A 26,963-nucleotide genomic window follows, 5' to 3' on the forward strand; every position below is an offset into this window, starting at 1 on the left:
TGCACATAAGCTCAGTGTCCTCCCAACGATTGAGCGGCAACATTCTCTGTATTTTCTTGGGTTTAGACCCACGAGTAGTAGTCTGCATATTACGCGTCATTCGGTATGTTCCGTCCTGTAACTCGTGTGTATCTCTCAATTCCTTAGATGCAGGAGGTACTGGAAAGTCCCCCAGCGACATTCTAGCAAAATGTAAGTCAGAGGACTGCCTTGCAAACCGCGAGGGGACAGTGTTTGACTATAGTTTATGGCTTTAGGTGCTTTAAGCTTCTCTAAGTTTTGCTTCTGAAGGGGCTAGACGACGGGTTGGCCGCGTGCTCCGACCATTTGTTCCGCCAAAGCGCCAACTGTTCTGAATAGCTTGGCGACTTCACTGTTGCAGTACCCCCAATTCAGCTCGTAAAGGCTGTTTTGGAATAGCGAAGAGAGGCGGATACGCGGCTATTTGTGCAATAAAGAAATATTTATTAAGGCATTTTCCACTGCTCTCGGTGACCGTGTGCAACGAAAACAACTGGTATATAACATTTTACATTGTCTATTTGTTCATTAATAACGCATTGGATTGACATGTGTAGATATTATAAGTTACTATATGAAAAGGTCGGTGGCATCCGGTATCATATTAGTTCACACTGAAAAGGTGTAAGACTCACTAATGATCGGTTCCTGTAAGAATTCTGTCGTGTTACCTTCAATAAACCTTTTAATGCTTTTAATTCATATAAGGGTACGTAAAGCTGTCTACAAACAACGCTTTCACGGTTTTCGCCCAAGGTTTACCACACTTTTACCTTTGAAACGAGTGGACAGGGATGGAAGGATATCATGAGCGTTTCATTCATCCACCCTTGCGCCACCACGCACATCTTGCGGCTAGTCGGCGAAGTAGCACTATGCACTCCCATGCTGAAGCGGGCGAAACGACTGGCATTGAGAAACGTCAACATAATTTCAGGGTCTTGGACGGTACTGTATTCTACGGGGCTATACGTGAGTGGAAACTTTTATTACTAGGTATGCCGCACATATCGAGAATGGCGACTTCTTTGGCGACATTTGTAAAAAAATGGCGACTTTTGGCGACTTTTTGCTCTTCGTTTGGCGACATTTACTCGAAAGTCAGTGGCAACCCTGCGCGTGAACACAGTGGTACGGGTGCTTTGGCCGTCTCAAGGCGTTGTCACTTTGATGTCGGGGCGTACAATACCCAGAAACCATCCGTGTGAAATCCCAAGATAGCGGCACCCATGAACCGACAAAAAAAAAAAAAAATTGCCTACGTCTGAAGAATCACAGGGTCCCTTGTGCATTCACCTAAGACGACTCGAAGGTCATAGCCATCTTCTTTTTCTTCTCAGTCGATGTATTACGGAGCCTACATGAACGGCCGGTCATGTATACGCTCCCTAGATGTACTTATCCTGCCCCGCCACTCTCCGAAAGCTTTGTGCACCTAGCGTGGTTTCGCACTGCCCGGTTTTGCACTGCCTCCGTGATCAGCCCACCTTTGAACAAGCTACGATGTCATGTGATGACGGTGTAGGCTTATGCCACAGGAGCGAAGGAACGAGACGGCTGAACCAGAATCTACGCCAGCAGGGAACACGAGCCGTGGCTTCACGTGCCACTGCGAAGCGCCGTCTTCATTTTCGTCTCTTGAGGTCGCGCGCTCTCAGGCTTTGTTCGCCACCAAAAGGAGGGCGCTACAACGGCATTATGTGGCGTTACGTACATGAAGACACGCCATAATTTGTGACGTCATGATGACGTCGAACATTTTTGCGATCTGTGACGTCATGATGACGTTGTATGGTGACGTCATCACATTATGGTGATTTTTTGTACCACTCGTCCACGATGCCGCAGGACACGAGACGCCACCGACACTGATGGTCAAATTTCGTGTTTAGTGAGGCATATAAGGCTCTCGCCTTAATAAATTACAACATTGTAAGCTATTAAAATGGCCGCGAGCCTACGAGCTCGTAGGTTCCCACGTGTCAATTTTTTTAACTAGTTTTCTTCTTCGGCTATAATGCTTTTTTTGCATATTTTTCATTCAGCTCCGGCGGGCCGCAACGGCCGCTGCCGAAAGATGGCGTACGTACCCATGTTCCCAAATCCTGCAAATTTGAATGCAGTCAATCAAATCAATTAGAGCGCACTCTCGCCCAGATACTAGAGCTTACTTTCCCACATTGATTGCCAACCACGTTGAACCTGCCACTGTTGCCCAAGTACGTAGTGCGTTTTAACAGAATACGTCACAAATAATGAAATGAAACAAATACATTGACGCTTAATGTGTACAGCCTTTTCTTAACTGATATTGGCACGGTAACCATGGTGTGTTCAAGAAAGGTGTAACATTCAAATTGGTGCGCGAAGTTGCGCTCCAGAATAATATAATAATTGTTGGAGTGTTACGACCCAAAACCACTATATGACTATATGAGGGACGGCGTAGTGGAGGGAACCGGAAATGTCGACCACGTGGGGTTCTTTATTGTGCACCTAAATCTGTATAAGCACACGGGCCTGTAGCATTTAGCCTCCATCAAAATGCGGACGGCATGGCCGGGATTCGAATCCGCGACCTTCGAGACGGCAGTCGAGCACCATAACCACTATAGACTACCGTGGCGAGGCGTCGCGCTCCGGAAGATATAACCGCAAATGGTATGCATACCGCACGTCAACCATTCCAAGGCGTGCCGTCCTCGGATGTTGTGACATCGTTAACAGCTGATAGGCGTATGTGTACTATACATACCTCGCCGTATAATGCAAAGTAGGTTGTATAAAATGCAGTAGTGTTGAGATTATTCCCCCTTTAGAAGGTGCTCTATATTATACTTAAAGGACGTCGCAACACGCAATTGCTGCGTTAAAGCTTATGAGGTTCTATAAATAATTGTTGCCTGTTCGTCTGCATCTCCTTAAGTGTGCAGGAGAGTTCCGACCGTGTGCAAACATGGTCGAGTCAACATTTTCTTTTTTTTTTTCCTTATCCGCTTGTCTTTATGAGCTCGGCTGTAGCACCGACTGGCTGCTCGTATACGAGTGCATGAGTGCACAGGCAAGCTGAGAAAAACTCTACAAAAGCACGACGCTCTTTCTTTCTTTCTTTCTTTCTTTCTTTCTTTCTTTCTTTCTTTCTTTCTTTCTTTCTTTCTTTCTTTCTTTCTTTCTTTCTTCCTTTCTTTCTTTCTTTCTTTCTTTCTTTCTTTCTTTCTTTCTTTCTTTCTTTCTTTCTTTCTTTCTCAGAAATCTTAGTGTTTGAACAAAACAGGTGACCTCGTCCTCGGTATAACAGATTACGCCCTACGCCATATTATCCGGTCCGTATTTACCCGTGTAAAGCATGTCGACTGATCGCGCATACGGACACGATTGTACGCACACACACAGCGCACAACCGTACACACACATAGACGCACACTGCAGATACTCAAGCGGCGTAGCAAAGAAGCACGACCCCGCGCGATGGCGGACTCCTAACGAGCCGCCCTCGCGGTTCATCCTGTCAACCGACATATAGGCCCTGTTGTGCAGCGCGTCGTGTTTTGTACTGTACACTACACTACAGCGCAGCGGCCGCTCTGCAACGACACCCGGTGATGCATGTGGCCGCTTAATTCGGCCCAGCGAGAGGCCGATATCTCCGATAGCATCGCGCCGGAGCGGCGAAAGCGCGGCGGCTGCAGCCTCTCGCCGCGTTGTTACATTGCCTGCTGCTGGGAACGAACGGCTAGCCATACTGACCCAGGAATGCGGCGCCGGGCTAACGCCCTGATTCATGTTCGTGGCGGCTGTCTCCCTATCGCTACTGCAGCCGAGGTAGTGGCTCGCGTAGGGATACAGTGCTTCGCCACTGAGATTCGTTCAATATACTGCCGTTCTTACGAGCTTAGCAACCGTGACCTCTTCGCTTCTTTCAAACAACGCGATGTGGTGGTGACATGCTGCGGTGCACGAGTCTGTGGACAGGTCACAACCGCAATCGTTGTTGACAATCTGTTAGTGCTTTCGGTGCCCGGTTAGGCGTGTGGTGAATGCGATTGTCCTGTACCACGGTGTACAACTCCATGAAAACGAGGAGCATATAAAAGAACGGGCAGATTATATATACCGGTAGTTCCTCCGGACGCACCTGTTGAGTAAGATGTATCGCCTTCTAAATCAGAAATGTAGTTACGTTAAACAGTTACATTAAACTCTTCGACAAAGGAAAATACAGAAACAACTCCGGCAAAGACTCCCGCTGCCTCTTACACATATATATTTAACCTCCATCAATATCCCGTTTCTTCCATATGCTCTCTATCATATTCTATCATATATATATATATATATATATATATATATATATATATAATGTGTATGTGGGGGGGGGGGGGGGGTTGCGGTGATATACTATGTATAGCTATAGCATATCCACGAGTTTAAATGTATACGCCTCGTATATAGAAACGCCTTCGTGGGCATATCTTTCTCCGAAGAACGCCGAGAAAACAGTTCCTGCCAGATTTATGATGCAGAAATCCGGGCGTGCACATGCGAACTCGCAAGAAACCGTTAGCGTGTATACAGACATGCTTATTGGTTCGTATACAAGTCATCTTACCGGAGGCCACGCCCACCGCGACGACCTGACCTCGACCTTCTGTGTATCTCGCAGTGACGTATACATGTGCACGTATAACGTCGCGTGCAGCATTTGCAAAAAGAGGCCCGTATCTCAGTGGGTGGGATGGCATGCGCGCGTTATGGGCCGGCCGACCGAGCATGACTTCTTCGCGTTCGGGCCTCCCAGACCGAATAACACTCCCGCCCTTTCCTTCGTGTCCGGGAACGTCGGCTTGTTTTCGTTGCTCGCCTTCCAATAACATATCGCAGTGGGTGCGTTAACCTTTAACCACCGTGTCGGCATAAATGTTGACGCTGCGAACCAGCAAAGGCTGTGCGCGCGCACTCCGCCACAGGCGGTCCCATTCGGAGGCGCGTCCGTGCAGTGCACGTCACAGAAAGGCAGAGTCCCATGGGCGAGCCGGAGGCGTGAAAGAGGTGTATACACACTGTTACGAAGCGACTTAAGGAGAGAATGACGTCAGCATTGGCAAGCTCAACCAAAACCGCTTACTTATAGTTCCACGTTGAGCACCAAGAGTGCACCGTCATCATCATCAGCCTGTCTACACAGGCAAATACCTCTCTCATGCTTCTTCAATCATGCAACCCGGTCCATATGCTCGCTGCGGCTACGTTATCCCCGCAGACTTCTTAATCTGCTCACCTAACTTTCTGCGTCCCCCTCGCGTCCTTGTCTTTTCTTGGAATCCGGTCTGTTACTCTCCGTATACATATATACAGCGTATATATATGCAGGGTGTCCCGAATATCACGCAGCACGGTTTAAAAAATGGGGAATGTCGTTACGCGAAGGAAACCTATAGTGCATATTGTTCCCAGTATACTTTAGTAGCCATCACTAATTTTTTTCGTTAATGAGGTTTAGTCAATTAGTCCCAGTTATGTTTTCTAACTCGACAAATACTCACCTAATCATTAAAATGTCAATGAGGCATATGTAGCCATGTTCAAATGACCTCTAACTGCGCTATTTTCACCAACGTGCTATTGCGTGATCGCTTTTTTTTTTTTACTAATAAGCAAAGCCCGCGAAATCTGAAAAATGACACGTGACCACAGTGCAGCGCCCATCAAGAAGCAGCGCTCTCAGACAGGACCACTGTGAGGTAGCAAGTTAAGACTACGCTCCCGCCTTTTGCGGTTGAGAGCGTAGTCACGTGTTATTTTTCATATTTCGCGTGCTTTCTTTATCAGCCGGAAAAAATGGGCACGTAATTAGTACGTTGCTGAAAATTGCACAGTTAGATGTCATTTGAGCATGACTACATGTGACTCATTGACATTTTAATGATTAGGTGAGTATTTTTGGAGTTGGAAACATAATTAGGACAAATTAACTAAACCTCATTAACGAAAAAATTAGTAGTGGCTGCTACATATACTGAGAACAATATGCACAAGGTGTGCTTCGCGTAAAGCGAACCCGCCCGAAGATCTGTATCAGCGTTTGAGACGCAGCAAAGCCCTCTGTTGCTCCGTATATAAGCGTATATATACTGAGCGTTGGCAGGTGCAATAAATCTGCAGCAGTTACGAGGGTGATGATTACATTGCGCACCAAGTAGGTAAACACCTATACATTGCAATGATGCATCAACGGAACATCGGTTCTTTGCACACATAAGGAGCGGTTCTGCATGCGTTGTATAAATACTGAAGTGGATGCCATTGTATACAATTGCCTATATATACGAGCAAATTTCCACTGTTGATGTAATCGAAGCAGTGTTGTGCTATACGGAACATTTAAGCTTTGCGATAAGTTCAGTTTTAACGTTGTACGTATCACCAAGAACTAATCGTACAGGTTACAAGCCGCGAGTCGTATGTCCTTAGACGCTTTCGGATTGTATAGGACTCAAGACATTTACATTTAGCGTGGCGCATGCAAGCCGCTCTTGGTATACATAAAAATCCATTCGTGTTCTTGGGCGTGCAAGCTGTCCGCGTTCCATAATTAGAAATTTCCCTTTTCTAAAAGGAAGGGTTGTGATCATCGGTTAACATAAAATAGGTAAGCATACACAGCTCTTTGCATGCACTTGAAGCAAAAAGAAATATTAATCTGCGTGTTGCCCTGGTAACCCAGCTGCAGTGATCGTGGAAAGCGCTGCATACATGCTGTAATTTGCTGCCGACACCCATGCAGCCCTCGAATTAAACATGCCGTCCTACTTCAGCATATGACTCTGTGCGTGTATATATATATATATATATATATATATATATATATATATATATATATATATATATATATATATATGTGCGTGTGTGTGTGCGTAAACAATGAAGTGCTAACAAAGGACCCGGAAGTACAAGTTAAAAAAAAATCAAGCACGTAGGAAATATTGTTCTGTCAAGGACTGACGTTTCGGCCGCGGGAACGGCCTTCGTCGGAGGCCGGCCCCGCGGCCTCCGACGTACTTATATATATATATATATATATATATATATATATATATATATATATATATATATATATATATATATAGCTTTCAGCTCGAAATTGGGCCGCGAATTTTCTAGCTTAGGTGTGCGCGTCGCATCAGTAATTTATGGCTTATACAGATGCCCAGGGTCTAGAGAAGCGAGTTCAAAACAACTGCTGCGCAAAACCCTGAAGTGAGCTATTCTACGTATATATAGCGCACACTTATAGGTATATACACCGCGTGACACAGGTGTCTCAGAGCGCTTAATGCGTCATCAACAGGGCGTAATCTGGAATTGCGGTATACGCGCACATGCACCACGCATGCGTGCATGGGCGCGCGACGAGCGGCTCTTGCAAAATGAGAGCTTCGAGCCAGCGAACGTTTTGCCCTAAATCACTTCACAGACCGCGAAGCGTGAGCAAACACTACAGCTTTTTGCGGAATACCTTTTTATGGTACACTGCGAAAGATGAAAAAAAAAAAAAAGAAAGCATATGGTTTAATTGCACCCTACAGCACACGATGTGGACGCGCCAATCGTTATATATCTCGCTGTTCTGCCAAATACGTATCGTTACTGCTGGTACGTTGGGCGCTGTGTTTTTTGCAGTAAACATTGTTTATATTGCGTCTAAGCAACGCGCACTTTGCTTCGAAGCTGTACAACTTAGGTCGGGCTACTTGTGCAGCCGACTTATCCAACAGGTGTACTCTCGCCGACGTTAAGGCCGAGCATGCATGATATACAAGACGTGGCAGGGCCAACTGCAGCTCTTTGGGTCCACCTAACCGCGATTATTTGTGCGTAATATGGAGTGATGATCCCCTAAAGAGTTACCATGCTGCAATGTTTGGCTCCGGTACGCAAGCTATCCTGCACAGCTAGTAACGGTTGTTGAATGTCTGTAATAAGTGTGTGCGTGCGTAAGCAAGCAGGTCGACCATGTAAACTCCACTGGTTTGCTACCCTACAGGGAAAGGAGGATTAAAAAGAAAAGTATAGCAATGCACACGCAAATCGTCACGCATTTCAAGCTGTTTGCTGAGCCATCACATTCTGCACATGACGGTTGAGTACATTATACCACTCTCTCTTCTCACCCCGCCACGGTGGTCTAGTGGTTATGGCGCTCGACTGCTGACCCGAAGGTCGCGGGATCGAATCCCGGCCGCGGCGGCTGCATTTTCGATGGAGGCGAAAATGTTTGAGGCCCGTGTACTTAGATTTAGGTGCACGTTAAAGAACCCCAGGTGGTCGAAATTTCCGGAGCCCTCCACTACGGCGTCTCTCATAATCATATCTTGGTTTTGGGACGTTAAACCCCAGATATTATTATTATCACTCTCTCTTCTCCTGTGAACGCGACGTCATACTATGGAAAGATCACTTTACGGGCAAGGAAAAAGAAAGAAAAAAGTAGAAGATTCACAGGACTGATGAATTCGGTATAGCGAATCTGCATGCGATCGCCCATTAGGTTGTGGTATACGAATTTCATAGCCTGGAGCTGATATTTAGTCTTTTAATTTTTTTCCTTTTTTGATTTGATGGGCCTGTTCGAGAGGCGCGAAAAGAGCCCGACAATAGCGATGAATTTTTTCTCGTAGATTTCCCTCCTGCGTGTGCTTGGTAAGAAGGATAGCTCATACTAGAAAAAAAAGGAATTATCATTCGTGAATTTTGAGTGAAGCCGCGGCGCAATATCATCAGGGAACGTCTCGGCTTTCGTAATATTTTCGCGTGCACTCTTTCTCGCTATTTTTATGCCGAAACACTTCGACTAAATTTCAACTCCGCAAAGCCGTAAATTTTTGTGCTTGTTCAGTGCGCTACTGATCATTGAACCATGCTTGTGTGCTTGTTTTTAAATGCCGTATCGCGGCGTTCGGCTAAAAGGGCAAAAATGAGCATTAGGCAATAAATCCTGCCATCGGGGCTTATGTGACTCGGACATTACGTCACGGCAGCGCTCCGGAGGAAGCTGCTCATACGGCGATAGGATGTTGTGTTTTTTTTTTGTTTTTCCTGGTGTGACGCAAGTGAAAAGTGGCTTCAACCCTATCGCGACAAGCAAGAGGTAAATTTACTCTCGGAGCGATGGACAAAATTAGTATCGGAAGCGTCGACTGATCATATGAAAGGTTGACGAGCAACAACAGAGGAAACTTTTATTTTTCGCTTGTCTTTAACTGTATAAGTAATGTAGCGGATAACTTCCATGACCCATCGGAAAAAAAAAAAAACATGGGGAGGCTGGCAAGGGATTTATCAGGAACGCTAAAACTCCGTTCTTATAGGGCAGTCGTAAAAAAACGTTTACGTAGTTGTAAAGTGATGATTCATCATATCGCTACAAGGATGTTAGAGAATGTCGTTGTGAAGCTGATACCGGTGCACAAAGCGCGCGATGGCTACCATTTTGATAATACAGCACCGGAGCCCACGATATATGTACACGTCGCATAACACACCATCCTTAGGAGCGCGCTGATGCAAGGCGCTGATGCAATGATGCAATTTTAGCGTCAACGAGACGTCGACAGCTATATACGATTTTACATTCGACGCATAAGCGCCGCCACCTGGGGCTGTTAAACGAACGTTTTCTTATTTGTGTATGTCGTGACTTGAAATTAACAAGACCTTAAAACGTCGAATGCGCCAACCCAATCGTTTTCATGGGTATGCGTCTACCGCAAGTTCGTACGGTACTGTTCTTTTAGTTGTTAAAGATACAAAACAGCATCGATAACAGCCCGGCGGCACCGAGACCCCCTCCGTAAAATAGTATTAGAGAGGTGAGTTGTAGACATAGTCAATTCATATTACTTGATATATTAACATTTAAATTCTAAGGCATTACGTGCCAAAACGAAGACATGATGGAAAAGGTCTGGTTGTAGCACCGAGTATAACAAAGTTATGGAAGTTAGACGAAGTTCCTGTCGTCTAACTTTCTTAACTTTTTTAACTCGGTTACTTGGCGCCAGACCTTGCTATAAAGTATCAGCTAGCCTGCACTGACACCCTTGCACAGTTTTTACTACATCATTAAAGCACGCCGTTTCGGGGACATACCTAAATGAAAGTACATAGGTATTATTATTATTATTATTATTATTATTATTATTATTATTATCATCATCATCATCATCATCATCATTATTATTATTATTATTATTATTATTATTATTATTATTATTATTATTATTATTATTATTATTATTATTATTATTATTATTATTATGCGTTCTATCACCCTCGGACTACGGCTGCCGGGTCAACGTATCGAACGCCATCCTAGTCCTTAGCAGCGCAACGCCTTAACCGCTAAGCTGACATGGCTGGTATCTCCCTGACCAAGTCGAAGATTTCACGTGCTTCTGTTAACGTATAAAATGACAGAGAGGAAGTTCCCCAGGCTTTAAAGGGCTCCTGCAACACCTGTTCAGCATAGTTAGTAAACGCTGCCTATCGGTAGTTGAGGCTCCTAAGAGCACGCGGGTCAAACATTATAGCGCTACATGCGGCCTGGAATTTACAGTTAATTCTCGAAGTCAACTGGAAATCGCTCGCTCTTCTCTCTACAGATGATGTCATAAACCAAAATGACCGCGCCATAAACCCAAAGTCCACGGCCATTGGCTGACTTGAGCATCGTGAGCTGCATGTTACGGCGGCCGCCGCCACGTACCCGCGCGCGCCCATCGCGTCAACACTGAGATTAAGCCGTGCGTTGGAAGAAAGAAAAAGAAAAAGGAAGAGAAAGGGCTCAAGTCGTGAAGCGCGCTGACGAACGGGCGCATCTTCTTCCCCCTTGACATATCCCCACCCCTCCCTGCGTAGCTTTCAGCGGGCTCGCTGGTACGAAAGGAGAGAGAAAGCGCTTAAAGTGTACGACAAATCCCTGTAACTCCGATCGCACTCGACGGAATCTAAAATTTTTTGCGGCAGTCGATTTGTGAGGCAATGAAGTCATTTAATGAAGCCATTCCTTGTAAAAATGTTCCAGGGCCTTCAGCGCGATGTGAATCCGCGACGTCACAGTCACATTCAAGTGCCGAAGTTTCGGAGCAAGATCCAAAAATTAAAACTTTGACCTTGATTTGCTTTTCGAACAATAAACCGATTTCTCAAACATAACTGATTTCTCAAACAGATTCTCAAACAGAACAGATTTCTCAAAGAATAATTCATCAGGGCGAACTTCTCGGCTGATTGGTTGAACATCTTGAACTGTGGCTGTTGTCTCTTCTCGGTCCTAATTTTTCTGCGCGGCCTTCTGTAGTTCAATAATTTCTCAGTGTATACTGTTATAGTATGTCTCTTCAACGTGCAGTTAAAGGAGTATTCACATGAATTTTAGACATTTTTGGCATTGTTGCTCTAAATAAAAACACTCGTGTCGAGAACCCTGAAAAATACTATCGTGGTGCCTCGGAATGTATTTTTGATACAGCTACCTTAAAAAATCACTCTCGATTTCGATATCGAGGTGGGGCGGTTTCACAGTGACGCATCAATATTCTGACGTATGTCTAGTCACGTGGGGACAGCAACTCGTAACGTACCATAGCAGCATCAGCTGCGTCTTCTGCTGTCAGTTGCATGTAAACAACGATGAGTGAATTGTCGTCCAGCGACTCCGATAGGGATTTCGGCGACTGTGTTGACTTGTCATGATAATGTCCATTGCGGTGAGGCTGTGGCTTGCAGATGCTGGGCAACGAAAAGTTTAAGATCAAACTAAAATATTTTATACGTGCTGGCTGCACTTTATGGAGAGCGTTTAAGGTTTCTTCAACAGCATCTGAAAATGCAAAGAACCAGCTCGTTATTCTCTTCTGGTGTTTCCTGTCTTTTCGGCACAATTCTTGACGCCAGCAGCCTGTTCACATGACGTCATGAGAAAATAAGCTCTCGAATGGTTCATATACGAGAGATATGAGTTGTGAATTGTCTCCTACCCTGCTGTAGTGCGCATTCGCACGGCCGTTCTGCCATGTCTCGCATGACTATCGAACGCGATCAACTGATCTCATTTCGTTTTGTGCGTTTTCGGCTCGCAAGCGGAGATAACAGCGTGCAGCGGAAAAGTGCGAAATCCTGATAGGCTCAACGCTTAGTGCTGACATAGTCCACGTTGTTATTTGTGAAGAAATAAGTACCGAGGAAGGTATATAGTGAAGGCGAGAAAGCACTCTGTCGTCTTCGAACTCGGAGTGCATGGTTTAGAGGCCCTTTAACACCACATGCCAAGGGAACGAATAATGTTCCATCTGCGATGCCTCGAAATCGTGTCAGTACTCCTTTAACAAGTGTGCGAAGCTATTAAAACACCCAGAGATGCAAAGATGTACGTGTAGTCGGGCTAATAGGCGCAGACGTAGACAATATATAAGTATGGATACAGTGCTTAGAATGGCGGTTACGTCATTACGGCTTCCTTTCGCAAATCCCTCCCGTCTGCGCCGTGCACAAGTGCAAATACACGAGGAAAGGAAGCCCACGCACGGGTTCAGAGAGGCGGCGCTGTCACCAAGATTACGCATGGACAACTGGGTTTGAACTCGGCTACACCCATGGCGGTCATTGAGCGCGGACGATTGTACGGGGAAAAAAAGAGTCTGGCTCCAATCACGTTGGGCTTCCGAGGCGGTGCGCGACTGCATGCGCAGACCTTATAAGACCCACGGCCACACAGCCGCCTGTGCATGCGTTATAAAGTCAGACACCACGGCCACCCTCACCCCCTCCCCACACCCAGCCCTTCCCGCTTGCACCGTGTTGTGTTCCTTCCGCTACGTCCCGTCCGGTTGAGCACTCTCAATTTAATCAAAAATGTATTGTCAACTAGCCCGACTATCAGTATTGCTTTAGACCAGGCCCGTAGCCAGGGGGGGTGGGGGGGGGGGGGGCGAGATTTTGGTGAAGTAGGTGTTTTTACCAAAAATAAATAATAAAAATAGGAGTTTTCTCCAATAGTGAAGGTTTTCAGCAAGTGCTCCCCCCCCCAAAAAAAAAAAAAAAAATTCCTGGCTACAGGCCTGACACCCGCTTTTTCGTGAAGACCCTCATTCTCTTTTCCTTTATCAGAATGGACGGTGGGTGCTTGATCGAAATAGTAATAGTTATATTGTTGTTTTTATAGCTGAACTGCTTTAGGGGGATGGCTGTAGGACGCACACCTATAATCTGTAATGGACTGATAGCTGTGTCAATGAAAACAACTCAGTATGTATGCAATATGCTTTACTTTTTCTAATATTTACTCATAGTTACCTAGGTTATGTTTATAACTGTTTCACTTGTTATTGGTGTCTAAATCCTATTTTTCTATCTTCTTGTATCAAGCTGTGCTTATCTTTTGTTGTTGTTTTGTTGCTGCCTGTAAAACGGGGCCATGGACCTCGTCAAGCCTTGATGTTAAGGACCATGGACCAGCAATTGAAATTAAATTTGATTTGATATAACAGTTACCGCTGCGGACTGGTATAGGTGAGCATTTTGATCATCACATGGCCACATTTAAGAGAGTGGTGTTAACAGAAGCATTGCCCAACGGGAGTACTGTGTCATGAGTCATAACGAAATGACATTGACTACACTCAACACAAACTCTATCTTACTGTAAGCGAAGCTGATCCCAACACCATCGAGTCGAATTTCCAAACCTTCTGTTTTATAAGTGTTCTTTATTATCGATTAGAATCGTCCGCAGCGGTGGTATGTAGTGGTTGTGGTGCTCGGCTGCTGACCTGAAAGTCGAGGGTCCGATCCGGGCCGCAGCGGTATCATTTCAATGGAGGCGGAATGCTAGAGGCCCGTGTATGTATACTGTGCGATGTCACTGTACGTTAGAACACCAGATGGCCGAAATTTCCGGAGCCCTCCACTACGGCGTGCCTCATAATCATATAATGGTTTTAGGCACGTAAGAACCCCAGGAATTACTCCTTATAGATCCTTTTCATAATCCGCAGGTGCGCTTCCCCTGCGCTGCATATTCGACTAACTAATGGCGGCACCTGTCGTACTTAAAGTGGAGACGAGGTCCTATAGTTGCACGTGCTGGGGCTTGTGTATTAGGCGTTTTATGTCAAGAGAGCCGGGTCTGCATTTTCCACGTCATAGCGCAAGCAAACTGCGCTTGAACACGCTGTTTGCAGTAAGTGACTAGCCGCCACTAGTTGGGCAAGCTGCATAGCAGGAAAGCTAGCTTTATCATTATGAAAATGGTCTACTATTGATTATAGTCATCGTAACGGTATATGGGATTACCTAATTTCTTTTTTCTTATGAACATTTCTGGCGTAACAGGTTAATGCGAATACGGGTACCAAGCTGTATGGTGTATGACATAAGCTGGAGGATGCGAAACCTGTAGATTTCAAGTTTTCATTATTACAATGTCACGCAACTTCCTCGCCTTAGCCGCACACACGTAAAGGGCTAAGTTCTGCGCCTTGTTTTGTTCATTTCGCACACTGCATGGAAAACAGAGGCACGTGAAGCACGCAACAATCGGGTTATTTCGTTTGTGTATAGGGATATAACTATGGAAGTAGTGATTTTAGGAACCGAGAAGCAAATAGAATAGAATGATTTTCGTTTATTGAACGGCCGTTCTTATACAATTAATGCGAAACGATGTAGCCCCTACAGATCCTAGTAGTCATAACATTGGCTTGAAATCCACAAATGAAGCAGCGAGAACAAATGAGCGGCTTCTTCGCGTGCACAATACTAACCATGAGTGGGAGTGATCGTTGTACATATGTGTATCCGGTAAGATCTTTCTCTCACAGCGACATATAACCAGCTGCGTCACATAATCGTTTTATACCTTCACCGTGGCAGCGGGAGCGAAATGTATTGAACTTTTACATCAATTTTGTGTTTGTTTTGGTGCACTTGACGTTTATAAATATTCGTGCTGAATTCGAAGAATATTTGCATAAGCGAGCAGCGGCTGTTCGATTCGAAAACTGCTACTCGATTGTAAATTCGAAATTTTCAAATATTCGCACCCCCCGTTCACTTCGCCTTGTATACATTATACGCTCTTGCAACGGCGCTTTCGTATGAAGGGAAACAGCTGCGCGGGCACGCGAAAACAGGAAAGAAGGGACGATGTGGCTGCAAACTCGATGTCAGCATATATCACACATAACAGGGCACGGGAGTCGGTATGCATTTGTGCGCCCTGAATGTGCGTATATGTGCAACTGCGGCGTCGGATGAATTGCAGCTCGCCGCCACAACGGCTGCGCAATTCCCGTCTCTCTCTTTTTTTTTTTTAGTTTGATTGTTTGAGCCTTGTCCGTGCCGTGTTGCACGAACCTCGAGCCCCTTCAAAAGAAGCGCTTGCGGCTCGTGCCAGCCACGTGGTCGGAGGGTAATGTAACCGTAAACAGAGTACGCTGTGCTTGGAGGAAATAACAACTAAGCGCCTGCCTGTCCAGACGGTTAATGTATACCTGTATAGGCTACTCAGCTCTAAACAGAGGTTTAGCTTTCTCGTAGCGCTAGGCAAACAGTGACGGACTTTCAGTTATGCGCGTTGTTTTAGGTTCGTGATATTTATATATAGTCACAGTGAAAAGCATAACATTTATTGTGAGCTTTCGGCCGGCGACCGGCCTCAGAATAAATGTTAGGTTTTTCACTGTGACTTTCTTTTATATATTTTAACCGATAGCCAGGAATATTCTTCCGAAACACACACACACACACACACACACACACACACACACACACACACACACACACACACACACACACACACACACACACACACATATATATATATATATATATATATATATATATATATATATATATATATATATATATATATATATATATATCGTCTGTGTCTGTCGCGCTGTATAGCCATATAGCCACAATGAAGCTTTATCAACTCGCCCGGAGTTGTATCTTACTGAATATACTCTCTAACCGTTTACATTCAGCGGAAATGTACGATACTAACGCCGCATTATGTGAATACCACTTCTACGTAATATAACATCTTTTATACTGTAGTGTTAAGAAGTTTTACCGGTGTAGTTCTTTTCTTCGACCTGTAGTTATCTTCCAATAGATTGTAGAGCGTTTCACTATAAACGAAAGTTGACGCAAGCGCTTGAGGTTGACAACTTCAACGAGCATCGGAATGGAAATGTCGAATATGGAGCAGTAATTAAGTGCAGATCAAATAATGACGACACAAATTCAAGTTCGAATGGAATAGTAATATAGATCCGGAAAGTTTACGAATTAATACGAGCGGACATTTGGAACATCGTTAATTGTTCTGAACGTCATTTAGAAAACTGAAAGCGGTTTGCGCTGGCAGAACAACCCGGTTGGGAAAAAAAGATATACCGTTATCCTCACAACGGCGCAGGTGCTGTGTTTGAAGCTTCGGCACCTAGATGGCGCCACCAGGCGCGGCGCAGCTTGGTTTGTGTACAGCTGATGTGTGGGAAACTTGTTCCCAGCGCTGAAGTAGCAACTCTGCACTTAGTTTTCCTTTCCACATACCCGTCACCCAAGTGTCACTTCTGTCTTGTCGAGATAGCAGATCTATCTCACATCATGTGACAGTGTCCCATCAAATCTCCAGCCCGCACCCTCAAACTATTTATTAGCAGAGATGAGCTGTGGGAGACCGCCCTGCGCAGCTCCGATCCCACCCTCCAGGACAGAGTTCTGAGGTGGGCTGAACAAGTAGTGGAGGCCTACTACGAATGGTAGACTGACATTATGCCGCACGAAGTGGTGACGGACGCCTGCTGGGACTGGATCACAGACCTTCTTTTCATTCTCCTCGCCCCCCCCCCCCACCCGGCCGCTCCCATTTCTTAAAAAGGGAAGCAATGTTTGTTCACTCACCCAATTAGCATCATAGTGTGATATACGGAGTCCACTTACGCACATAACAATAAAATAAGCGGGCGAATATACTTGCATCAGAATACAGCGTACTTGTTCACTTCTCAACACGCCGTTCAGACACGTGCCAGAAGAATTCTTATCGTTACTTCTCTCTTGTTAGTGGAAGCGCATTTTATAAGTATCAGCAGGAGGCATATGGAATATGTTCTCATATGAACTAGTCGGGTGTTTTATGATGTTGTTATCTTAAGATTAGGTTTATCTTCTTTTACGGTTGGCCACACAAATGCGAGGGTATACCTTATACGCACGTTACCATACAGTTACATGTACTATCTGCAAAGCTGACCAGAAAAAGTCATCCCAGTCCGCATCACGAAGCTTGTTTTTAGTTGCATGCCTACAGACGAGGGCTCGCGCTGAATGGGTGTTGCATAGTTAATTAGTAGTGTTGTCAGTTAGTAGTGTATAGTAATGCTAGTGTATAGAAGTACCCTTGCCAGCGTTTTCTATGCTCGCAAGTTGAACACTGACTGAAGTCGAATAACTGGAATCACACGCGGATCAAGAGCAGGAGTCCAAATGTCCTGAACCCCCCTCTTTTTAAAAAAAAAAAAAAAGATTTTTGGATGTATAGCCTGAGTATGGTTGTTTAGGATATAAGGTTTAGTTATCAGACTTCCCATAAGCTGATCCCGCTCGCTTCAGAAAAGTCCTGTGTCCGCCCCTGATTCGAATGTAGGGGAGATTGGGACTTGACCCATTACAGACCGCATGACGAGGCTTTCGCGGAGTCGCTGGCGCACGAATGTTCTGGAACGTAGAGTTTGAGGAGCGGACGGAGCGCTAACTTTGGCTGCGTAATACAATTCAATGCACGGCCAGCAGTCAGATGTGTATATTACGGCCAGAAGTGTATACGGTGTATACACAATAAAGCGGCTGTGTGAACACGTCCGGTCCTGCATTTCCTGTCAGCACTCAGCTACAAAAAACGGAGGGTAAACGCCCCTGTTAATGCGGCTCCAGAGAGCGCACGTCAGCTCAGTGCTCCCATTTTCAGAAGCAACAGCAAGAATACATACACGGCTAGCGTATAACTGATATCAGCGTATTCTGAAAATAGATTTAAGCATGCGGAGTTAGTGCCCCCATATACAACCGTTATTTCAGCTTTCTGGATTTCAGACAGGGATTTATCTATCTTAGCAGTACTTCTCGGCGGGCTAAAGGAAACGCGCAATTTTCGACACTACGAAAGTAAGGTACCCTGTTTTACTTTTCGTGGTGTCTAAAATTGAGCCTTTCCTTTTAAGAAGAATTTATACACACACCCCATGGAGCACCCCTAAACTCGCCCGAAGATTATTCCGCAACCTTTGCCACAGATTCTGAGCTATTATGTAAGTTTTCACACTTACTCATGAACCCCCACGTGATTATATTCCCATAACATATGTGGCGTACGCAATTTTTGCCCTTTATAACCCGAAATGAACTACAGATTGGCTAAGAGCTCACTCTTACATACGCTTTCAGTTTTTAAGGACTTCTTTTTTGGCTGCTCGCGCCAACGTTCAGTGACATGGTATGACTAATACCTAAGGTCCCTATAATATATATAGGGACCTTAGGTATGACTTCTTGCCGCAAAAAAAAAAGAAAAAAAAAGACCCGATTTTGATGGCGTTCCAGCCTCACGTATAGTCTTCCTAAACCACCTGACTTCAACTGCCCTGTTCCCTTGGGTACAACCAGCACTCTTTAGTGCTGGATAGTGTTGGCTAAGTTATTGCTGGCAAATGTTACCTCGTGTTGACTCAGTGATGGCTGAGGTTGGCTATATCCGCTGTTATAGGCAACATTGTCCGTGTAAGTGTATATGCGTGCCCTTTTTCGTCCTTGTTTCCTGTGCACTTTTAGTTTTTCAAAATTCTAAATCCATTGAATGAGATTTATAATTTTTTTCTTTGGAGTCATAAACAAGAAGACTGCAGTACTTTTATCAGTTGTCACAAAGCACATTTATCCCATGGTTCATGGTTTGGAGCGTACACCAAGAACCGAAAATTTAAAAAAAAGGTGGCATATTTGTAAATAGTGCATTGAATGCAACGTACTCTAAAAGTTCCCCGCGCTCGCTCACTTGTTACAAAGAAATCGCTGCAACGTGCCGCACGTAGCACATTGGGTGGCTTCGATTTGCTCTTTACGATTTGCACCATAATGGTTCAGATATCGAGCACCTCACGTACCGTACGAGAAATGAGAGGGAGGAGATGGGTACACGTGCGGACGAACAAATTCGCCGGCTCCTAAACGGCGTATCTTTCGGACTTTTTAAGTGGTCAGCCTGTTTCGCCCAGGCCGTTCGCGTGGCAGGTATGGGGTATACCTCCCTCCGTGCTCACTCGTCGCACAGGTGTGCTGGACGACCACCGGCGAGCAAAAACCGCAGTCTGGTTTATATACCCAGGAAAAAAATAAAAAAAGGAAGGTAGGCAAGAGGCGGGCAGGGCAGTATACAGAAGAGTAGACGGCGTTGCTGACTACGGCCACCACCGAGACTTCAGTGGCCGCAGCACACAGTCACCGTGGGGCCGCCGCACTCCTCAGGATTTACAGCACAGAGCGCACCGTTGTGTGTGGCGCACGCGCCATCCCCTCCCTCCCCCGTGCCACCAAAATCTCCTCGCTTGGCTCTGAGGAGCGAAAGAGACAAGGGGCGCTCGTAAAAACGGCAGGCCGCCCGCTGCAGCGTTTGCATCCGTTTCCTTCCTCCAAGGCAGCAGCTTGTCTCACTAAATCCGCGCAGCGAAGTAGAAGTCCTCTAATCAGTGAGGACCCCCGAGTTTACGAGGTTCACTGCACGGAACAGTGTTTCCCGCGATTGACCGCAGTCTAGGACTGTCACGTGTCTCCTCACCTGCATATAATGATTCGCTGTGCAGCGGGCGTCGACCAATCACGAAACCACGTTTAGTGTACGCGCGACGAATTTGCCGCCGCTGTTTATAAGGTCTCGTTTGCTCGTGTGTGGTTTCCGTAACGCTGCACCGATTTCTGTGCAGAGTAGCACGGCGCTGCAACGCTCTGTTGTTGCTCCTGCTTGTGTTGTGCCCGGCAGTCGAGGCACACAGGGCGCGCTGAGTTGCTGGTCGCAGCAGAGCACCGACCTCTTCTTCCTCTGCCCACAGTGTTTGCCTTGCGGGGTGCTGTGGCTTTTGTGGACGAGGGAAGTGTTGCATTTTTCTTTATCCGACTTTCTTTACCTCTGTGATGCCCTTTCGCCTTCCTTCACCAGCGTGACTGTTGCGTTGTACGCGTGAGAGGGCTGCCTTTATGTGCGCGAGTGCAGTGCGCGGGACATTGGCCCGTTCTGCGGGTTTCCTCGTCTCGGAAAGCTTCCAAAAAATATATTTGCAAAGCTAGTGCAGGACAGTACTTTGTAAAGGGCTGGGGCTGGGTGGAGGGCTGGGGAAGGAGGGTGTTCAGCAGTGCACCAGAATAAGCGCCACGGGAAGCTATCATGTGCTGGCTCAACATTTGAAACTGTTGATTCCAACATTCCATGATTCGGTATGCTGAGAACCGGGGTCAGAAAGCCTCCTCACGGGCTTGACTCACTGCGTTAATGAGGCGAAAGTCTTAGACGCCTCATCAAACGCGAAAATTGACCGTCGGCGGCGTCAACAGGAGTGATGCAAAAAAAAAAAAAAAAAAAAAAACCCAAGTGACGACGTCGTCATGACTTCGCAGATCGCCATACTTTGTGACGTCATCACATGACGTCGTAGCTTGGTCAAAGGTGGGCCGATCACAGAGGCAGTGCTAAACCAGGTGAAGTGCAGAAAGTTTTCGGAGGGGCAGGGAAATCGACTGAGAAGGAAAAGAAGGCTTTCACCTTAGAGTCGTCTTAGTCGAATGCATAAGAGAGCTTGCGAGTTTTTTTTTTTTGTTTTTTTTTTAATCCATCATCACGTGACTCGATCGATGACCTTTGACAGATTCCGTATAAGAGAGAATGCATATTTTTCCAACGCAGTATCGATGACGATCCCATTCATTGACAGACAAGATCAGCTGCTTCTGCGACATTAACCTCAAGGCACACAAGATTTGCGACATGTCCAATAGAAATAGTGTAAGTATAGCGTTTACGCAACGCGGTGTTTTAATTTTATGCTTCATTATTATTAGAATCTATACTGATATTTGCAAAGATATTTACAGCACGATGACTCGTTAATTACGACTGATTTGTCGACTTATCGATAGTGTCAGTTACTGAGGAGGGGGATCATCCCCTCATTCCTGGTCCAAACTTTAGCAGCCTCAATTGCCGGCTGGATCTCGGCCGTGGCGGTCACATTTCGATGAAGGCGGAATGCTAGAGCCCTGTGTATACATACTGTGCGATGTCAGTGCACGTTAAAGATCAGCAGATGGTCGAAGTTTCCGGAGCCCTCCGCTACGGCGGCCCTCGTAATCATATCGCGGTTTTGGGACGTTAAATCCCAGATATCATTATTATCAATTAGCGGCTGAATTTTGTTCTGTTTAGAAAAATGTTTGGCGATTTATAGTACATGTACACTTTTCTATGGGAGAGCGGTATGCTGTCCCTATATATATATATAGGAACGGCTTACCACTTTCCGTATGTCACCTAAGCTTCGTTATAGCGAATTTTTTGGAAAAGCTAGATACAGTGAAGCTGGGACAGCTTACCGCTTTCAATGTCACCAAATCATCGTTATAACGAAGTTTTTGGAAAAGCTACATATAGCGAAGATAGGGACAGCTTACCGCTCTCAATGTCACCAAATCTTCGTTATATCGAAGTTTTTGGAAAAGCTAGATATAGAGAAGATAGGGACAGATTACCGCTTTCCATGCCACCAAAACTTCGTTATAACGATTTGGTGCCATGGTACATATAGAAATATACATTGCTGAAATTAATTCTACTTGCGCAATAGTTTTACATAAGCGTCGATATAGCGCATCATTTCACGCGGCAGTATATCAAGCAATGGTCTGCCTTCCGCAAAACCCGCAGGCTCATCGACAGTAACAGCTTAGACCGCTTCAATACGACACGGTGTGTGCGATGCTCCTGCTCACGACGTGTTATTTGGCTGTTAGCCGCATACTCAATGGTTGTGTGTGTCAACATATTCGGTGTGCGCGTAGCTTCAACTGCGTGCACTTAAGTGTTTTGTGGATAGACTTTGCGCCTATGTGATTTTCTTCTACGGCTTGACTGAAATAGTTACACGAGATGAAGTTAAAATCGAATTCACGTGATTTGAAAAAAAAAGAAAAAGAAATCTAGAACCGTCTATATCGTCTCTTCCGTATTTGCGCATGCACCCCAATGAAATATGCAGCAAAACTTAAAAGCGGTCTTATTCTAATCGATTCTAATCGCTTTGTTCTAATCTCGAGCAAGTTGAGTCAGGCGAGCTTTAGCAGGTTAAGGACTGTGAGCTGTGGTTATATACCTGGTTAGCAATTCTCTTATTTCCTGTCCGAAGAAAGATAACACCAAGAAGCGGAACGCATTTGGAAAAGAAAAAAGAAAACACATAAATAAAACATAAAGAGGGGGTCGACAAGTGATTTCTTAATAAGGAAGTGGTTTGCGGCCCGCGGAGTATACGTGGGGGCGAGGGTGGTCTCCAGCGCTGGCAACGCTACACTAACCATGTGTGGTCCGGAGTCCTTCAATTTGATGCTTTTAAATACCAGCCACCCCCCACCGCCAAGCGACGTATCGCTGGGCATTCATCCTCTGAATGTCCCCTTCCACCACATTACAAAACACTCCCTCCCCCTACATTTCCCAGTTTCTTTCCGCAGACACGTACATAGAAGAAAAGAAAGAAACAAACAAAATAAAACTATATATAAAGACGTGAAGGTCGGACCTTGATATCCAGGCAGTCGGGACCACCGCCCACGACCATCGGAGCTGATACGAGCTGCGATTTGGGAGTCTCCGCGCTCTTAACTGATAAGAAGGCCGCAGGCGCCAGGCTGCTCTCTTCCGCACAGCCCACCGGGGCAAGATCGAATGCTTCGATCGAGCGTATATTAAAGAGCATTCCGATAGTTTTGATTCTGTCTGCCTTCTGGCACGCTTCGCAAGCTACGCGAAGTTTCGTCTTTTGTTTCCCTAATGGGGATTTTTTTTTTTTTCATGAGATGCAGCAATACAATGTAACTGCATGGGTGAAAATAGGGCTTAAAGAAGAAAGAAGAGGCTAAGAGGATGTATACAGAACAGCGCGTGTGACCTATGCCATATAGTAGTCTGATACGTGGGTCGTACGTTTCACTTTATATATTTGCTTTATAAGTGTAGTTTGCAAGACTTGCTTTGGTCCCACTTCAGCGACGATATTGACTAGCCTTGCCGTCTCATACTAATCTTTGCTTGTTTTCTTTCTGTCCTCTTTTGAACATCGTGGCAGGCTTACGAACATCCAAGCGTTCTGCTATACACTGAACATGACGCTTGCTTTGAAGACGCACTGGAGACGTTCGACTTGCTTTCGCTGTACAGCGTATACACCAAGATAACGAACTCATGACAAGGAGACGTTCCTTCCTATAGACAAATCAATATAACTCGTACATATGTTCCTAAGAAATTCCGAGTGCGATGTTGGTCGTTCGGCATGCGTTTCTCAAATTTATTGGCCGATGCTGTGGTTGTGCATATGCATTTTGATGTGTGTGCATGTTATAGAATGTTACATACATGGAGATGCTTGCTAATCTCTCTCCATTGTATTTTGATATTTCATGATAATTCAACGTACGTGACGTGTTCGGAACTCTCACTTTTTCATTGAACTATACGTGCATTTATGTTACCTCAGAATGGGACAGGAGCGTAGACAGGGGACGGGGGGGTGTTGGGGGGTTCAACCCCCCCCCCCCGAAATTTTTCAGTTTTGCTTGCATATATACACGCGCACACATACAAACGCACGCACGAACATACATAAAGTATGGTTGAACAACCCCCCCCCCCCCCCTCGAAAAAAATTTCTGGCTACTGCCCCTGGCAATGGGAATACTATTTACTGTATTGTGGAGTAGCATTAAGCTGTCCATAAAGTACCATTTCACATTTATGTGTGTTTTGAAAAAGGCGAGGCGGTTCCGACTATTATTTCCTTTCACCATAGGAGAGCAATAAGCAGCCCAAGAAATATTTAAGGAGCGCATTTCACTATGAGCTTATAATTTATAACTTGGTCGTGGCGAATAGTGTTCTTGCAAATAGCGATGTAAAGCTGCGTTAACAAAAAGAGCTTTTATAGACTTCCAAAACGTTATATTCTTTGATGTGAGCTTATTGCCGTCTGTTTCTTTAGAAATAATTATTGGCGTGTAAGGATGTATACAAGTCAGCTTTGCTGCGTAGAATGTATAAATTCACTTTTAAGTGAATATCGTGACGTACACATACTTAAATGTGCACACGTCGGTTTGAATTGAGCCATAAGAAGTAATTTAAGAATTGAATGAATGCAGCCCGAAATATATGTGGCATTGTGTCTCAGGTTGCTAAAAGATGGCTATCAACCGCGCAGGACTGAATCTGTTATGTGTATAAATTCAAGGGTGAGATTATGTTTTTAATGGTTGTGTGGAAAACCTTTTATGCTTTACAACTGTACACAAGTGACACGTATGCATAGGCGTGCGCACAAGGGGCGGCAGCCCCCCCCCCCCCCTATATTCACCTAAGAGGAAGGGGGGGGGGCAGTACATGCCCCATAAATTATAAGTTGACTTAGTAGGGGGGGGGGGGGGGCTGCGATGAACCATCGCTCCCCTGCGCACGCCTATGCACGTATGTCTTTGAGGAAGAAGATTCGAAGTCGAAGATCATTAAAATTAGAGTAAATTAGAGTAAAATTAAAGTAAATGTTCCAAGAGTCTACTTCAAGAGTAAATGTCCAAGAGTCTAATAAAATTACAGAGAGCTCGACACTTACTGCCTTTTTGTGCTATACTATTCCTGACAAAACTTTCGTACATGCGGTTTTAAATGATGAGCAACGAAATATTTATGTTGCAGTGTTTACTGGCGTTAAATCACGGTATGATAAGAGATATTTTGCGGGAATGCCCACCAGTAAAACGTTTCTCAATGCATGCAAAGTAATTATGTGTGTTCACTTGTGTGTTTATGTGGACAATGTTGTTATCCTCGCTTTCTCTCCCCTATGCTCCTTTTCTCGATGTGATTTTTCTTTAAATAAGACGAAGAATAAGAAACGATAAATGTTTGCTACAACGCTCGTTCACCACCAAACTCGCAGGAGGCTATGCTGTAGGCATGAAGCTTTGCAGTAAAGCTAGCTTTCTGTGTGAGAAACGGTTTCCTTTCGTGAACACGTTTGACTTATACATGTACCTGTCAGATGGACAATCGCTTCTCGAGTTACTCCTTTCTTGATTTCAACACATGCATGTGATTGCAGTGAATAGGTATGCTATAATTCGTGAGCCATAAGAAGCTGAAGGGATATTATTATGCGGTACTTTCACAATCACCGTTATCGTCTGAACTGCATATATAGCTTGTCAGCTGTAAGTATAAGTGAAACTCAGCGTACGTGGCTTTGCTTTCTCTGTGGCACAGCAATTGGCAAATGCTGCTTCGTTTCTAGGTGGTATACAAGAATATAAGCGGAGGTGCGGAATGAGTCAGCATTTCATTTGCAAGGGTATCATCTCATTTGCTTATGCAAGATGTATATAGGCTACAAGAGATACACAGACATGACGTGTCTCACTATTTTGTAAAAGTGTCTTTAACTTGACCATTTTAATTTGACCATGTGTGGACGTTCAGATACTTGGCGCCGGAGAACTGCTCCGTTAAACCGACAACTCGTCGCAGATGCGCATGTTCTAGTACCATACATGCTAATACCGCCATGTAATCCCCGCGCAATATGCATTATATTGTACTAGTGGCTACGAGAATGAGATATGTCGCCCTTGCCTTCACTGTTGCCTTTGCCTTGGTGTGTTCATTGTGCGGAATGAAGCTTTAGTTATCTATATAACGGTCAGTCCAGCAGCTTTGTCCCCATAATGCACGCTTTCTGAACTCTTCGAAATCGAGGATTATTACGAGTAGGTGTTACGAAAGCAAATGTGATCGGACGTGGAGGCGGTGTGCGATACTCGTGAAGTGCCGGTGCGCGCCCCGGTGTACTACACACAAGCGCCATGCACGTGCTCACACTCACCAAACGGCCGAGTCGACGGCGGAGTCGTCAGGAGCACGAGCGAAGAAGAGGGCGACCACCACTGGGGCTCGCACGGTCCTCGCCGGGTATTCCCCTTGCCGCTGCGGTAGCCGGCGCATTCAACGAGTGGCGGCGGCAACACCGGCCGACTCGGGGGTACGGCACTGTGTCCTTCGGTGGCGCACTGGAGAAGCCCGTCTACTGCCCCCCACCACCGCCACCGGTGGTGCACGACGGAGGGTGGGGGGTGACGGTGGGGGTCGAAAGCCTCGGTCGCAACAGCGGGGCCGTTCGGGCGTGTGTGCACCGTGGCGGCGGTCCACGGCGTAAAGCGCCGGAGTGGTTGCTTCTGTATCGGGGGCAGGCTGGAAGGCCGGGCGGCGCGGGGTAGCGAGAAGGGGGGTGCAACGCGTTCGCTGCCGACGCGTTGCACAAAAGGCCGGCCTGTTGGCTTTCGGGAGGCCGCTGGGGAGGGGAGGCCGCCGGCTTCTGCTGCTTCTGCTGTTGCCCCTGCCGCCGTCCCCCCCACCACCGTATTCCTTGAGGCCCGTACGAGTCGGAGTGGAGGGGGGGCAGGAAAGAAGGCGAGGTAGCCAGCGCCGCTGGCGGGCCAGTGGCCGCGCTGGGAAGTAATTCGAGCGGACCCTCCTCCCGGAGGCTCCCGTCGTGGCGCCCGATTGGTAG

The 26,963-nt window shown here is 45.8% G+C and overlaps 1 protein-coding gene across 1 annotated transcript in view; it reads right to left on the reverse strand.

The window, feature by feature from the left end:
- The window catches only part of LOC119396813 (protein krueppel-like), a 185,065-nt gene extending 158,441 nt beyond the window's left edge, over window positions 1–26,624 (reverse strand). Inside the window, exon 1 of the mRNA XM_049416636.1 lies at window positions 26,285–26,624. The gene's annotated coding sequence lies outside the window, so the exon portion shown is untranslated. The remainder of the gene's footprint in view (window positions 1–26,284) is intronic.
- Between the last annotated feature and the right edge of the window lie 339 nt (window positions 26,625–26,963).

The sequence above is a fragment of the Rhipicephalus sanguineus genome, chromosome 6 (genome assembly GCF_013339695.2).
Source record: "Rhipicephalus sanguineus isolate Rsan-2018 chromosome 6, BIME_Rsan_1.4, whole genome shotgun sequence".
Taxonomy (NCBI): Eukaryota; Metazoa; Arthropoda; class Arachnida; order Ixodida; family Ixodidae; genus Rhipicephalus; species Rhipicephalus sanguineus.